At 38.3% G+C, this 15597-nt stretch overlaps 1 protein-coding gene across 3 annotated transcripts in view; it reads right to left on the reverse strand.

The window, feature by feature from the left end:
• LOC106881941 (Golgi phosphoprotein 3 homolog sauron) overlaps positions 1 to 15597 on the reverse strand; it is a 148603-nt gene that overhangs the window by 102738 nt on the left and 30268 nt on the right. The window lies entirely within an intron of this gene.

Genomic DNA, 15597 nt, shown 5'->3' on the forward strand with positions numbered 1-15597 from the left:
TGTTTTTCTCAACCATGGCCCCCATATATAGTAATCCATGGGATTAGAATCAGGGGAATTAAGAGACCAGAAACTGGGGCTGGTGAAGTCATAGAAATTCTCTGACAACCACTTCCAGAGGTATGGCAGGCAGCTGAATCAATGCTGCTACCCCTATATGACCCTCCAGCCACAACCCTCTCCAGGTTTTGACCATAGTCTCCAGCAGCTTCACATAGCCATCTGAATGGAGCTCAAAGCCCTTTCCATCACTTGCTGGATGAATTCCGGTGTGCAGATACATTCAGAATGCCTACTGTGTCCCTTCCTGCTGACCATGGCTTCATAATCTCTTTTGCAGCAGTCCCTATCACATCCGACAGCCTTTACGGTGTTCACAGAGCACTGAGCCAGTCATGATGTCACCATTTTGACACCCAACATGAATCTTGATACAGGTAACTCTTTCCCAATAGTCAGATGGCTTCCAGTTCTCAGCTAACTTTTCCTCATCCATGACTTTAATCTTTATGCTCTCCAATGCCACGGACTGTTCATCAATGTTTCAAGTTGTTTCTGACATAAGGAATCATTGAAAAAAAATAAAAAATTGTCAAATTTAGTCTGAACACCCTGTAAAGAGAAGTAAAACCTATCAGATTAAATAATCCAACAGTTGTTAACCTAATGACATCGACAAAATAGTCAAGGGATTCGAATTTCCTTCTTAGGGAAAAAAAGACAAAGATTTAGTGATAACTAATCATGATTCACACTGAAGAAAAAAAGAAAAAAAGGAAGATTGGAACAAGTTAGGAATTAATTTTAAGAAATGGGTTTCTTGTGGAAAATCTGGACTTTGTAGGGACATTAAGAGTACAGGTTTGATATTCATGGAGCGAGTTGATTGATAAACAGAGAATTTGTCAAAAGTTATGAAGATTTTTAGCCCAAAGTAATAGATACTAACAATAACCCTTTTAATACCAACTTGTCTAAGACTACCTCGGGTTCTATGCCAACTTCTTGTTTAAAATCTTCCAAAATTTCATGTTAATCTATGTTCAAAATACCAGCTTAATAATGACAAAGTTATTTTTACTAAATTCTTTATCAATTTGAAAATTAACTAAAGCAATAGTACCGTATTTCAATAGAAATATAGCAATGAAAGGGTTAAACAAAATTGAGCTGAGGGAAATAACTGAGATGGATTAAGATAAATCAGGTGTTGATGTACCGAATGATGTATACAATACTTAATGAAATAATAATTCTTTCAGTTGGAGAAAGAAAGCAAATACCTAGTGACAAATGTTTACTATTTTAGGGAAAAATACTTTAGATCATTACAAAATGTTCACAAAGCGCAGGAGTGGCTGTGTGGTAAGTAGCTTGCTTACCAACCACATGGTTCCGGGTTCAGTCCCACTGCGTGGCACCTTGGGCAAGTGTCTTCTACTATCGCCTCAGACCGACCAAAGCCTTGTGAGTGGATTTGGTAGACAGAAACTGAAAGAAGCCCGTCGTATATATGTATATATATATATATGTGTGTGTGTGTGTGTGTGTGTGTTTGTCCCCCACCATCGCTTGACATCCAATGGTGGTGTGTTTATGTCCCCGTAACCTAGCGGTTCGGCAAAAGAGACCGATAGAATAAGTACTAGGCTTCCAAAGAATAAGTCCTGGGGTCGATTTGCTCGACTAAAGGCAGTGCTCCAGCATGGCCGCAGTCAAATGACTGAAACAAGTAAAAGAGTAAAACTCAGATGAGACTAAACAGGGAAGATTAATCACTTCCACATTTGCTGCAACTCCTATCACCACCACCACCAAATGACAACTGACTGACTGGCACAACACAAGCTTCCTATTCACTCTACCTTTTTAACTCCTATTAGGACCTATATTAACTCACTACACCTAAACCCACTTCTCTTCCTCATTAACTCTATAGACCCCCCCACATTAACCATTCCTTTCTTCTCCAGAACAGCAACCCTATGGAATTCAACATTTTCCCAGCAGAAGACCAATGACACCATCGATGGGTGGATCCTCCACCAATCACACAAATCTCTCAACTGAACATGAAAGGCACAAAAAGACAGGGGTCCAACCACATATCACAAGACTATTACATTATAGAATGCCTTCCAACCTCTCTGTCTGCATGCTGTAAGAGTTTACTTGCAGGGTTGAAGTTAGGGAAGGGCACCCAGCCATAAAACACTACCTCAGAAAGTCTATCCAATTGTGGATGTAAAAAGTGTGTGTGCATTCCTGTATCTCTTTTTCAGATTCTAACAATGTCTAATATTATTTTCTATACAGTCATTCAGCACCATTTAAGCGTGGCCATTGCCAGTACCGCCCGACTGGCCCTCGTGCCGGTGGCACGTAAAAAGCACCCACTACACTCTCGGAGTGGTTGGCATTAAGAAGGGCATCCAGCTGTAGAAACTTTGCCAGATCAGATTGGAGCCTGGTGCAGCCTTCAGGCTCGCCAGCCCTCAATCAAATCATCCAACCCATACCAGCATAGAAAGCTGACGTTAAACAACGATGATGATGATGATGATACTGGAACAAATTAGAAATAAATAATTGGGAAATTTCCAGTTACACTTGTAAAAATATTTTTCATTTTAAATATTAGAAAAATCTACTTTATTAGCAGAATTTCTCTCTTTTGTATTAAAACTATTTACCGACAAACAATATCTAAAATAAAACCTATTTCTCTCAGTAACAGAAGTTATCAACATTATTTTGATGTATTAAATGATTTACCTGAAATTAAATCATTTTGATGTAATGAGAAGAGTTATCAAGGCTTCAACGGGCAAGCAGTGTCAAAAATAATAAGAGTGTCGCTAAAGGATAGATTCAGCCATTGATAGCAACTTTAAAGCAGTGAAGCTATCTGTGGTTGATGAATATTATTATTTTCAGGAGGATCAATATCAAACCTCGTTAAACGTTGATTTAACTGTGGACTTAACTCCACAAACACACAATACTCATATTCATTTGAGATATTTATATCTAACTTCCACCATCCTACTAAACTTCTGCTGATTTCCAACATATTGCACAACAAAATACACACACACTAACAAAACAATTAGGTCAGAACAGATACTTTTGTAGCTATCTGGTAGATTAATTCCCGTCCATTGCAATCATTTGAATTTCCAGGACTTCAACTGTTGACTCTAGGCATGTCAAATATTAAACATTATTTAAAAAAAAAAAAAAAGACCAGTCTAATTAATTATTTCGCTTCTTTGTAGGCTGAGGCTAGAACACTTCAACTGTATACAAATAATTTTTGATAGACAAAAGGAGAAGAACCCCACCCCCACCCCCGTGAGCTTATTTTAAATACATAAATTCTGAAAAGTAAACAAAAACACAGGGGTATCAGATGACAGATATTACAAGGGCAGTTTACAATGTGATGGTGGGAGGAATAAAGGGAGAGGAGGGTGAAATGAGGTATAATAATAATGGAAGGTGAGTTAAGCATGTCATTCTGCCGCCACGCCACGTGGCAAATATGATCAGCTGCAAGGAAATGTAACATTACAGGTCAGCAAATTAAATCTAAACATTGTGGGTTACACCTTTGCAGTTAATTAGTTTAATTGTAAATTGATAAATAAAACAATATTTTCTAGAACATAACTAATAGAAAAGAAATTTATTGCCTCTCAGTATAACATTGAACATATTTATATTTCATATTATGACCTTATACTTGTCTTTCTCTCAATATTTTGAATTTAATTTTTACTATTGAATATTGTGTAAATTTAGACACTAATTTAATTATAATATTTAATATTTAAAATGACAGAAACCATGACTATCAGTCTAAACCAAATCTATAATCACAGTTGTTCAAGCCATCACCACCCACTATTTTAAAATGATTATAGTGTTGATGGAATTACTTTTATTTTAAAGGCAGTTGATATAAAATACACAAACTATTTCAAGCAGGTCAATTCTCTTCAATTTCTATTGTTTGTTTATGTATGTAAACTGGAAGTATACTCAAGCACCAATGATTGAAATCTATGTATATGCAGTCGTAATTAACATGTTCATGTAAAAATACACCACTGGGTTTGTTGGGCACGAACAGGCCAGTGGTGTACTTTTTATACATTTTAACAATTTCCCTTACACAGAATTTATCTGAGACAATTTCCACCATAGAGGCCTTCCCAAATGTACACACACACACATCATGTCTTGTAGTAGTCCTCTGTGTCTGTGCAGGTGTCAGTGAATTATAAACACTAGTTGTTCTACACAGAAAGTAATTGTTGATAAATTAAAACTTAGTTGCCACGCTTCCAGTCAACACCCCACCCTTATGCAAACTGACCAATAATGAAAAGCATTTCAGCCACGATTCCAATTTTTATCTTGAATGGACAACATTCAATCTGTCTAGTGTGAAACTAAGAATTTAGCTGCTATTTCTAGCAAATGGAACAACCATATACAAGATGTTTAAACAACAATTAGCCAAATAAGAGTCGTCAATGTTTGGCCACAAGTCTGACTACCCTTATTGAGAAGACCTATCAGAGTCAGTCCATACACGACCATCTCTTTTTTTTGCATATCTTAGACAAGGTGTCGTTTCTTTTTCAAGATGGTAGTATGTGATTTGAGGGAAATGTGGCTGCTATTTCTAGCACATAAGACGACCACAGAGAGAGCCATAAATAAATAAAATATAAACTGTGATAAGGTTTACGAAGCAAGTTTTATGAATTCTAGTTTCTTCCATTGTTTGATTTGGTGAACCACTTGTTCTGGGGAAAGAGTCAACAGACTCCGACACTTGACTGATATTTTATTGAGCTCGGAAAGAAGAAAATCAAATCCTCATTGGTTCCAATCATTTCTAGCTACTTTTAAACTTCAAATTCCATTGAGGTCCACTTCAATTTCCATTGCTCCGAGATAGTTATACACAACATCAATCTCTTCCACCATTGGTAGCTTTCTTAGAAATCAATATTAATAAACAAGTGCAGCTGTGTGGTTAACGAGCTTGCTTTGCAGCCATATGGTCTCAAGTTCAGTCTCACTGCATGGCACGTTGGGCAAGTGTTTTGTATTATAGTCCCAGGCCAAGCCTTGTGAGTGGGAAACAGAAAGAAACCCGTCATGTACATGTGTATGTACGCTTATCTTGACATCACATGATGATTGTAAATGAGCATCACTGTCATACAAGCCTTGTTGTTTCCAGTCCCCTTGAAAAATATGTCTGACCATGGGATATATTATCTTGTTTGGAAACAGGTGAGAGTTGGCAACAGAAAGGGCACCAGGCTGCAGAAGATTTGCCTCAACAAATTCCACGTAACCCAATGCAAGCACGGAAAAGGGGAAGTTAAATGATAAGGATGTTATTTCAAGACTGGGTATAATCCACCCCTGTCACAAGAGACTCAAAACAGCTTTGAAGTTGTGGACTCAGATTTGTTGTTTAACCTTTAGCCCATGTTTGTAGAGCATGTCTATTATCATTGGCAGTCTAGTCACAACCATCCTGTCATTTTTTTTCTTAGAGTGTGATTGGTGGAAATTTGATTGCTATCTGTAGAAGTCAAAAGCTTTACTGACATAAGAAATAGCTAACAATCTTCACAATTGACACAAGGGCACTAACAAAGCATAAGGTTGAGAAAGCATGACAAAGCTGAAATCAGTAAAAGGTGGTATTATAGGAGTGGTAGAGGGTAAGAGACCTGTAAACCAGTGGAAGGGGAATAAGTGAAAGACAGTGACAGAATGTGAATAGGCGTGTGAATAAAAACCTGAGACCACCTCTCTAGAGAGAGAGACCTGTGCTAATATAGACCACCTCTCTAGAGAGAGAGACCTGTGCTAATATAGATCCTCTCTCAAAAAAAAAAAAAGGAGTAAATATAGTCAGGAAAACAAAAACCTTTATTTGAACACAAAAGTAAAGAAAAAGAAAAAGAAAATATAAAAACTGAGGTGTGGAAGCAAGTTCTAGAATCAAAGGTCCTTAGAGTGAATTTAGCAAAAACCAAAGTCTTAATAAGTAGGAAGGCAGACAAATCGCAAATCCCTTCAGGCAGACAGCCCTGCCTGATCTGTAGAAAAGGTGTAGATACAAACTCCATAAGATGTACCTGGTGTAAGTTATGGACACATAAGTGGTACAGCAATATCAAAGGAATGCTAACTGGGAAGATAGCTTTTGTGTGTGGCAAATGCACAAGGGCAATAAACCGTATGACGCATGTGTGGGACCAACCATGCTACATGGCAGTGAAACATGGGTTGTGACTGCTGAGGACATGCGTAAGCTTGCAAGAAATGAAGCTGGTATGTTCCGCTGGATGTGTAATGTCAGTGTGCATACATGACAGAGCGTAAGTGTCCTGAGAGAAAAGTTGGACATAAGAAGCATCAGATGTGGTGTGCAAGAGAGACGACTGCACTGGAATGGTCATGTGATGCATATGGATGAGGACAGCTGTGTCAAAAAGGGTCACACACTAACAGTGGAGGGAACCTGTGGAAGAAGTAGACTCAGGAAGAATGTTGGGCCTCATGGAGGCAATGACAAGTGACTGAGACTTTTGAAGATATGCTGTGCTTGAGAAGACCCAGCAAGCCAAGTGAGACCGTAATTGTGGCCCACGCCAGTGTAGCATAACCGGCCCATTTAAGAGTACCTTTCAGTCATTGGGCAATAAACTGTGCTTGAGAAGACCTGTTGAGTCAAGTGAAATTGTTGTGGCTGATACCAGTGCCGCCTGACTGGCACCCATACTGGTGGCACGTGCTAAGAGCACCATTCAGGTGTGGTTGATGCCAGTGCAGCCTGACTGGTCCCTGGCCAGTGGCACCTAAAAAGAATACCCTACACTCTCAGAGTGGTTGGTGTCAGGAAGGGCATCCAGCTGTAGAAACCTTGCCAGATCAGATTGGAGCCTGGTGCAGTCTTCTGGCTCACCAATCCTCAGTCAAACCGTCCAACCCATACCAGCATGGAAAGCGGACATATGATGATGATGAAACAAACAAAGTCGTTGCTTGCATAATGAAGTGGTTTATTAAGAGAAAAAGAAAGAAGTTGCCACATTGATGCATTTCCCCAAAGGAATTAGGAAGTGATACACCCTGAACTGAGAGTCAACAATCAGGTTGCTGACTAAAGAAATAATGTATTCCTGTAACGAAACCAGAACTACAATCAAAGTTATTCCAATCAGGATCATCTCACCCCGTTAAGGGTATGTGTCACTACATGATCTAATGTTTCCCTTTTTAGGTGATATAATGTGATATAAAAGATGTTTGGTTGCTATTTCTAGCTAGTCAAGCAACCAAGTAGACCAGTGGTTCTCAACCTTTCTAATATCCAGATTAGATGCAAAACCTGAAATTTTTTTGGGGGGTAGTTGATTACATTGACTCCAGTGTTATTATAACTGTCTATACAAGGCCTGAATTTGTGGGGGAGGGGGGGCTTGTCAATTACATTGACACCACCCCCTAACTGGTACTTATTTTATGAACTCCAAAAGGATGAAAGATAACGTTAACCTTGCCTCGACAGAATTTGAACTCAGAACTTAAAATCAGATGAAATGCCACTAAGCATTTTGCTTGGTCTGCTAATGATTCTGCCAGGAATCATCATTATTTAATAAGTAATCAAAAAGAGAGCAGAGGCAGGTATTTCTATGCTTTTGTGGCTGTGGCAAAAGAGGCATGGCATGAATCTGTGTGGTGGACCCATCTGAAGGGTTTGAAGATGAGGACTTTCTTATTTGACCAAACTCTCATCATTATTTGAAGAGGAAGGTGAGGGTAGAGGGAAAGGTGCTACCTTCTAGTGTATTTATTGAAAAGTGGATGAGACAGGAAAGACAGGTGAGGCTGAATGGGGCTACTCTGAGCATGCTTTTCCAACTAAGAGGATACCTTCCATGCCTTTTGAGACGGCAGAGTAATGCCAAACATTTTGCGTGGGGAGTTTCCCCAAATTACCTTCAGTGAACTCAGCCACAATTGGGGATTCTATTTATTTATTTTTCTGAATTCCATTTATATACCTTTTCTGTTTTTTTTTCCATTTTTCATTGATGTAAACATCTTTTTGCATGTTGCATTTCATCTTTTGATGTAGTCCTCAATGTCTTGCTCTTTTGGCCAATAAAAGAAATCATCATCATCATTATTATTGATTTCAGATATATGTTGTTACAAGTCCTCAGAGTTAAAGAGAGAAAGCTATGTAACAATTCCTATTGTTATCAATAACATTAAAGAAGGTAGAGTGTTGATAGAGCTGGTCCTGAACTAAATGATTTTGTTTTCATTGTTGTTCAACTCCACATTAGTCTTGATCCAGTACATTTACGATCAAAGCCTTTCCGGCAATGACTATCCTGTTTTGCTGTACATTTGAGACAACAATGTGCAATGTGTCCTTTGTTTCAGAGGGATAATGCAGCTGGCTGATGCTTTTGTTTTTAAACCATGGAGAGTTCCCAGAAGGTATGCTTAGTTTTTTTTGAGTCTTGACAATTTGGGTTCAAATCTTGTTGGGGTTAACTTTGTTTTTCATCTTTCTGGAGTCATTATGTACCAATTTCATTTATCATCATCATCATCATCATCATCGTCGTTTAACGTCCGCTTTCCATGCTAGCATGGGTTGGACGATTTGACTGAGGACTCATTGACTGTCATATTTGCCATCAAATAGCAATGTTTGACTTTGTGCTAAAGTAAGAGATTATCATTGTTTGGACATCTGCAAGTAGCTGTGTCAAAGGTAAATCACCTGACTTAGATGGTCTTGCTCTACATGCGTTCTGGGTACATGTTAGACTTGTTCACCCTTCTATCATAATTGACAACAACATGGGAACATTGCTACTAGTATTAGCTAATGAGCAGTGGACACGAAAGGAAGGGGTGACATCATTAACAATTTCCAGCCCATCAATCTGCCAAATAAGACATTTACAATGTCTGCCAAGGTACTCAAGAATTTGGTAGTTTTTGTTGGTAGTGTGATCCGGATCAAGCAAACAACCTATGCAATCACACTAGATCTATTCCTGACTAACTCCCCCACCTGTGATACATAAAAGATCTGGTGGTTCATAAACCTAGCTTTGGTGTGGGCTCTGATACATTTAGAACAATCCAAAGCCTTCAATGTATAATTATCAGTATAGGTGATGAGCTAATGCAATTATTAGCACACCAAATGAAATGCTTAATGACGTTTCTCACAGCTTTATGTATTGAGTTCAAATTCTGCTGAGGTTAAATTTGCTTTCATACTTTTGGGGGTTGATAAAATAAGAACCAGTTGAGGACTGGGATCAATGCAATTAATTTACCACTCTCCCTCAAAACTGCTGTCCTTATGTCTATAGTAAAAAGAATTATTATTATTATAATTCTGAGTGGAGAGATAGATATAAGTACAATATAATAAAAGAACAAAAAAGTATAAAAACTACAAGTACAGGCACAACACACACCCACACAAGAAGCAATGTTACTTGATAAAGCTTTTCTTGCCAGCAGTAATCCAAGGATTATCCATGCAATAACGAAACTATTTGATGTGTTGTAGAAGATAACAAAGACCCACCACCCCACTCACTGTCAAACAATAGAAATATTGGTGTTGTAATTATAATAATTATTAGTTTCTATTCCTGTTTTCTCAAGACTCAATTGCAAGTAAGCCTCCTCCATTTTCGGAATGTCTTCATGGGAAATATAGAATCGATTGCTATTATAGTTTTAGTTAATAGATGACTAGAACAGAAATAGTTGTTGTTGTTGTTGGTGGTGGTGGTGGTGGTGGTGAGGGTGAGTTTTATTTCATGCAACAAAACACCAGATAGCAATGGCAGGGAAACAAAGGTGGACAAGTTGTAAATATGGTGAGAAAGCATATTTAGGTAGGTGATGGATGAGGTGGGTCAGTGATAGAGATATGATGGGTGGTGGGGAAGGCTTAAGGATGAGAGAGAGAGAGAGAGAGAGAGCAATGATGTATGGTTGGGTAGGTTGCAAAGTGAAAGTAAAGATGGCCAGTGGTGGTGAAGGAGAGATAATTTGATGGACGAGGAGAGTGAACCATGAGCAATGTGGGTAGAAAAGGCAATCTTAAGTATGAAGGATCGATATCAAGTGAGATGGTATCAAAGAAGAAGGATAGTGAGAAAGATAAATGGTATCAGAGAAAAGTTTTATAGCAGCAGAATACTAAAGAGATGACGAGTGGAGGGAATGTCTTGAGGAGAAAAATGAGCAAGGGGCCCAACTGTGAATATATACACATTGTGCTTCCAGAGTCTTAGTTTAGACGAGCAAAGCTTTTCAAGCACTGAATATTTTCCAGTCATCCTGCTCCATTTTCCCAGGTTTGCACGAGTTAGATAAATGTTATTTGAGGTGTGGTTTTACAGCTTGATTTCCTTCCTGATGCTAACCTTCTTCACCTGTTTATCAGGTAAGGGATCACAAACACCACACAGCTTCAAATGCACAAAATGCTTGGATCTACTGTTAAAAGAAACATCATTGACCACTTTCATACAAACTAACATAGATGTAGACACACACACATAATAAGAAATGCACAAAACAATATCCACTTAGACTACTTGGACTGGCCTAACACAATCACTGGATCTCAATATAATCAAACATTTATAGAGTGCTTTGGAGCAGCAAGTGAGTGGCTGCATCTCTCTGCCATTGTTGCAGTGAGAATGGCTCAAAATTCCTCAAACAACTGTTCAGAACCAGTAATGAGTCAATTCCTTCACATATGAAAACTGTGATTGATGCCAAAAGGAGGACCAACTCTATTTTTAACAAGATATTTGCATTGTTTTATCCAACCCTTATATGTATGAATGGGGAGAGAGAGAGAGAGAGAGAGAGAGAGAGAGAGCATGTTCATATCTCTCTACATAGTAATGTCCAAAGACTCTTCTGTACATCCTATGTAATCCATTTGATAGTAAAGCTAGCTTGTTAACAACATAAACACACACACACACTGCCAACATAAGAAGGAGTGTTGAATACCATGGCATTAACCTTTTTATGAACCGAAGAGGTTATTTGAGAATGAAGCAAAGTCTGTTTCTGTTTGCCACCAGCTGAGAGGTCTGAGCTGAACACAGAGGTGCAACTGTGCATTTTCAAAAGTGGGATGAATGGGTTGAGGGTTTGTGGAGTTCTTAAAGAATTAAGTGAAGGGGAAAAAAGGTAAACGCTTTCAGATTTCACTCAGAGGAAAAAATGGCCATGAGGAGAGAGAGAGAGAAACACCAAGGAACCTCTCCAACCTAGTATATATAGGAGTGAAATCTCTTGAAAAAAAGAGAAACACATTAGATAATGTAGTTCTAGATGTGCAAAGCCCACAAGAAAAAACTGGATGGTCAAAGCTCATCAGGTTTACATGATAAGGGCTGAAGTAAGGCTAATCAACAATAAACATGGACAGAGAGAAAGATAGAAAGCAGAGTTTTCTAGAGAGAAGAGGATTGCAGAGAGGACAAGGGTGAGAATAAAATAGGCAACATCAAAAAGCAAACAAACATGTATACAGACACATACATGCTAACAAACACACATGTATGTGTATATACATATACACACACACACAGAGTAATCCGTAGTAGTCTGTCATAGCAATCATTGAAATATGCAGGCAGTACATATTTAGTGCTTAGAGATAGTTTCTATATGAAAATAAGAGAGGATGGTCACAGATTGAATCTTTCTGGTCAGTCTAGTTGATCAGAACTAAATTGTAACAAAAATTAACAATAATGACACACATACACACACAAGGCAATTGTTGGGGTAAAAGGTGTATAAAACAAGGGGAACAACACTCGGAAATTGCTGTCTGACCAACAGCTGTTGCAGGGGTTGATATGAGAAGGATTTTCTAATTTTGACAATCTACTGACCATCTCTACTCTTTCAAAGCCTTGGCAGAATGAAAAAGTGAAAAGAATCAACAATGACCACAAGAACAGGAAAGTGGGTAGGAGCACCAATGATGAAATGAGGCAAGAAAATTTCAATTGAAATTACTTTGCTCGTCATGAGGACAAGCTATATTTAATTAAATGATTCTGATCAAAAGGAAAGAAAAAGAACAAGAGAGAGACAACCATAAAATTTGATATCAGTTCATACAGAATAACGGTGGGGAGTGAGTGTGTGACAATGTTAAATACGTTTCAGTCTTGTTAAACTTCCTCAGTTTAGAAGCAGCCTGACTATTAATAGGAGCCGAGTGGATGAACACAAGATGTTATATGTCAAAAGAATGATTGAATGGAGAGGGCATATCAAGGGACACCTGCTGCATGGAAACTAAATAGCAGTTTATACATCTATGAAGTAAGCTAAAAAATACAGACACATATTTTTGTGCATACATTTTGACCTAAATTACAGCATTACCAAAATTAGTGTTTTGTGGTCATTCTTGAGAAAGACATGAATATAATCTCATTCGCCATCTCTTCTAAACATGTGACAATGACCAAGCCATAAACCTCACAACTTCCTCCTTTTCTTCTTCAAAAACTCAAAGACCCTTCTACAACTACACCGAAAATGAGTTTATGCCATGATAATTCCTGCCTCAAACAATTCTGCAATCAGGTTTCAATTCCCAATTAAATTTCAATCTTGTCCCTAAATCGACACAGCAAACACAGAAATAATTAATGCCTTACAATCTGTTTTTAAAGCAATCTTTCCCAACCATTTTTTGCCAATCAACCCCTTTGATTATTTTACTTGGGTAGACCCTCATAATAAAATCCTATTATACTTTTATAATTAAGTATTATTAGGAATAGTATAAATAATTGTTAAAATATTTTGTGCATCGAACTGTAACCAATTTATTGTGTATAAACTTTAACAACAAAATCTTATCTGGACCCCCGATGAGAACCACCTTTTTAAAGGCATCTGTATTGCAAAGTCCACACACAGCACACTGTTATGACGACAATAGCATCACTCCTTTCAATTGTCATCATCATCATTTAACATCTGTTTTCCATAATGGCATGGGTTGGATGGTTTGACAGGAGCTGGCCAGACTCCAATTGTCAGTTTTGGTATGGGTTCTATGGCTGGATGCCCTTTCTAATGCCAACCACTTCACAGAGTGTATCGACTACTTTTTACAGGCTACTGTCATGGGTGCATGTATGCAGCAGCAGCACCACCACAAGTGCATCTTACATGCCACTGGCACCTGCAAAGGTGCATGCCTGGATGGATGGATGGAAGACAGCCATTGCACTTAGCTTGATGTACCTTCTCAAGTACAGCAAATTGCCACAATTCCCAGTCTCTTGTCATTTCTTCAGCATCTGAATATCCTTTCTCATCATTTCATCTCACATCTTCCGGGGCCTACCTCTTCTACGGGGTTCTTTCCACAATTAGAAATAGTTCTTTAACCCTCCATCACACCTAATGACCACTCCAACCACCAACATAATGTATTGAAGATCACGTTATCCAAAGTCTTTCAAGTTTGGAAGATGGCAGAGAAGAGTATGATCTCTTGCAGGTCAAGTAATCGTGTGTAGACATTCTCTCTTACACTTATCATCTGCTTTTCTATGTTGGAATGTGTTGGTCAGTTTAGTAATGGCCACATGCTGCCACAAGCCTGTGACACTCAATATGTGTTTGTTTAGTAATGTCCTATGTTGCTACAGGTCTGTTAGGCCCAATATCTCAACCAAGATATCTATGTTCAAATTCATATTGTGGTGGTGACCTCTCAGTTTATTCCAGGCATAGCTGGGTGGTTTAAGAAGCTTGCTTTCCAACCATATGGTTTGGGGTTTAGCCCCCTCCCTCTTCCCTTGCACAGCACCTCAGGCATGTGTCTTCAACAATAATTCCAGGCCAGCCAATGCTTTGTGAGAGAGCTTGGTCAATGGAAAATGTATAGAAGCCCATCGTATCTATGTGTGTGTGTGTGTCTTTGTGTTTGTCTCACCACCACTGCTTGACTAGTGTTGGTTTGTTTACATCCTCGTAACTTAGCTGTTCAGTAATAGAAACCGTTAGAAAGAAAAAAAAATAAAGGGGTTGATTTGTTTGACTAAAAATCCTTCAAGGTGGTGCTCCAGCGTAGCCGCACTCCAATAACTGAAACAAGTGAAAGAGAAAGGTAAGTTGTTTAGTTCCAGAGCAGCTCCGATTGGGGGAGAACTATGATCAAAAGTGTTCTAAACAGGACTATCCTGCCTTTCTTTTGGTCAGACATCCCAGTTATTGGAACATGCATAAAATGTTGTCATTATAATAGACGAGGTTTAACACACCAACCCATTGTACAGCATGGAAATCTTTAATATGAACAGGGTTTTTTTTGTTTTGTTTTGTTTTCCTATGACCATCACAATTTATCTATCGAAGGGTTTGAGTCTATGTAAACAAATTACTTTTGAAAAGAAAGTTTAAAAAAACATTTTATACACACACACACGTGAGTGTGTCTGTGTGTGTGAAGAAATATTAGAAACTAGCGATGATGGAAAAAAATTAAGTTTGTACAGACGTTGTTAGAAAGTTTGTGTGGAGTTCAAAATTCACCTCTGGACGATATATTCCAACCACCGAGGGTCAATCATACCAATAATAGTAGAATCAATATTATACACAACCGATGCGTCCAATAAGACTTCTTACTTAGATATATATATATATATATATATATTTTAATAGGTGGAAGGAAATATACTTGTTTTGTATCTCAGCAATGAAACAGAGCGAAGCTGTTGATGTCGCCGTTTCAATTTGATTCCTGTGTGTTTTTCTTGCTTACGAAATGTCGCTTCCTCAGTAACATCAGTCATGCAAATGTGGATTGATTGATTAGATAAGAATGAATAAGTATTAATAGTGTTAGCTCAGTCAGCTGAAGCGAAGCTTTGATTTCCTTAAGAGGGGTTGCATGGCCAGGGACCCTAATTGTTAAACATTCAACTCCTTTAAATCATTAAGGCTAGTCCTGATAAGACAGCGACTCCTCAAGGATAGTGAAAGGCGTTTGACATAGTTATGTAGAATAATAAACTGGTGGTGGATTGCCTTTCAGTAGTCAGATGTACACGTACATAGGAGAGCAATGAAAGCCGAGTCAACCATTACGCAGTCGTACAACATGTTGAAAATAGCAGCCAAACCTCTTTCAAATCATACCTTTATCCTCTTAGGAAAGAACACGCTGTTGCATTGGGTGGTCCTGGTAGAATTGTCACAGTTGAAATATACGTTTGATGAGAGCAGATCTGATGAGGGTGGAATCGGTTCTAAATTTACATAACATATTGTATTGCTTGTGGCGATGACTCAAATATTTCAGTTAATAACTAGGAGGAGCCTTCCCTATTGGAAATGTAATGACAAGTATTATTATTATTGCCTCAACAAATACGCCATCAAATAAATACACAGCATATACAATGTACGTCTCTTTCTCTCTCCTATATATATATATAT

Source organism: Octopus bimaculoides, chromosome 2, assembly GCF_001194135.2.
Source record: "Octopus bimaculoides isolate UCB-OBI-ISO-001 chromosome 2, ASM119413v2, whole genome shotgun sequence".
Lineage (NCBI taxonomy): Eukaryota > Metazoa > Mollusca > Cephalopoda > Octopoda > Octopodidae > Octopus > Octopus bimaculoides.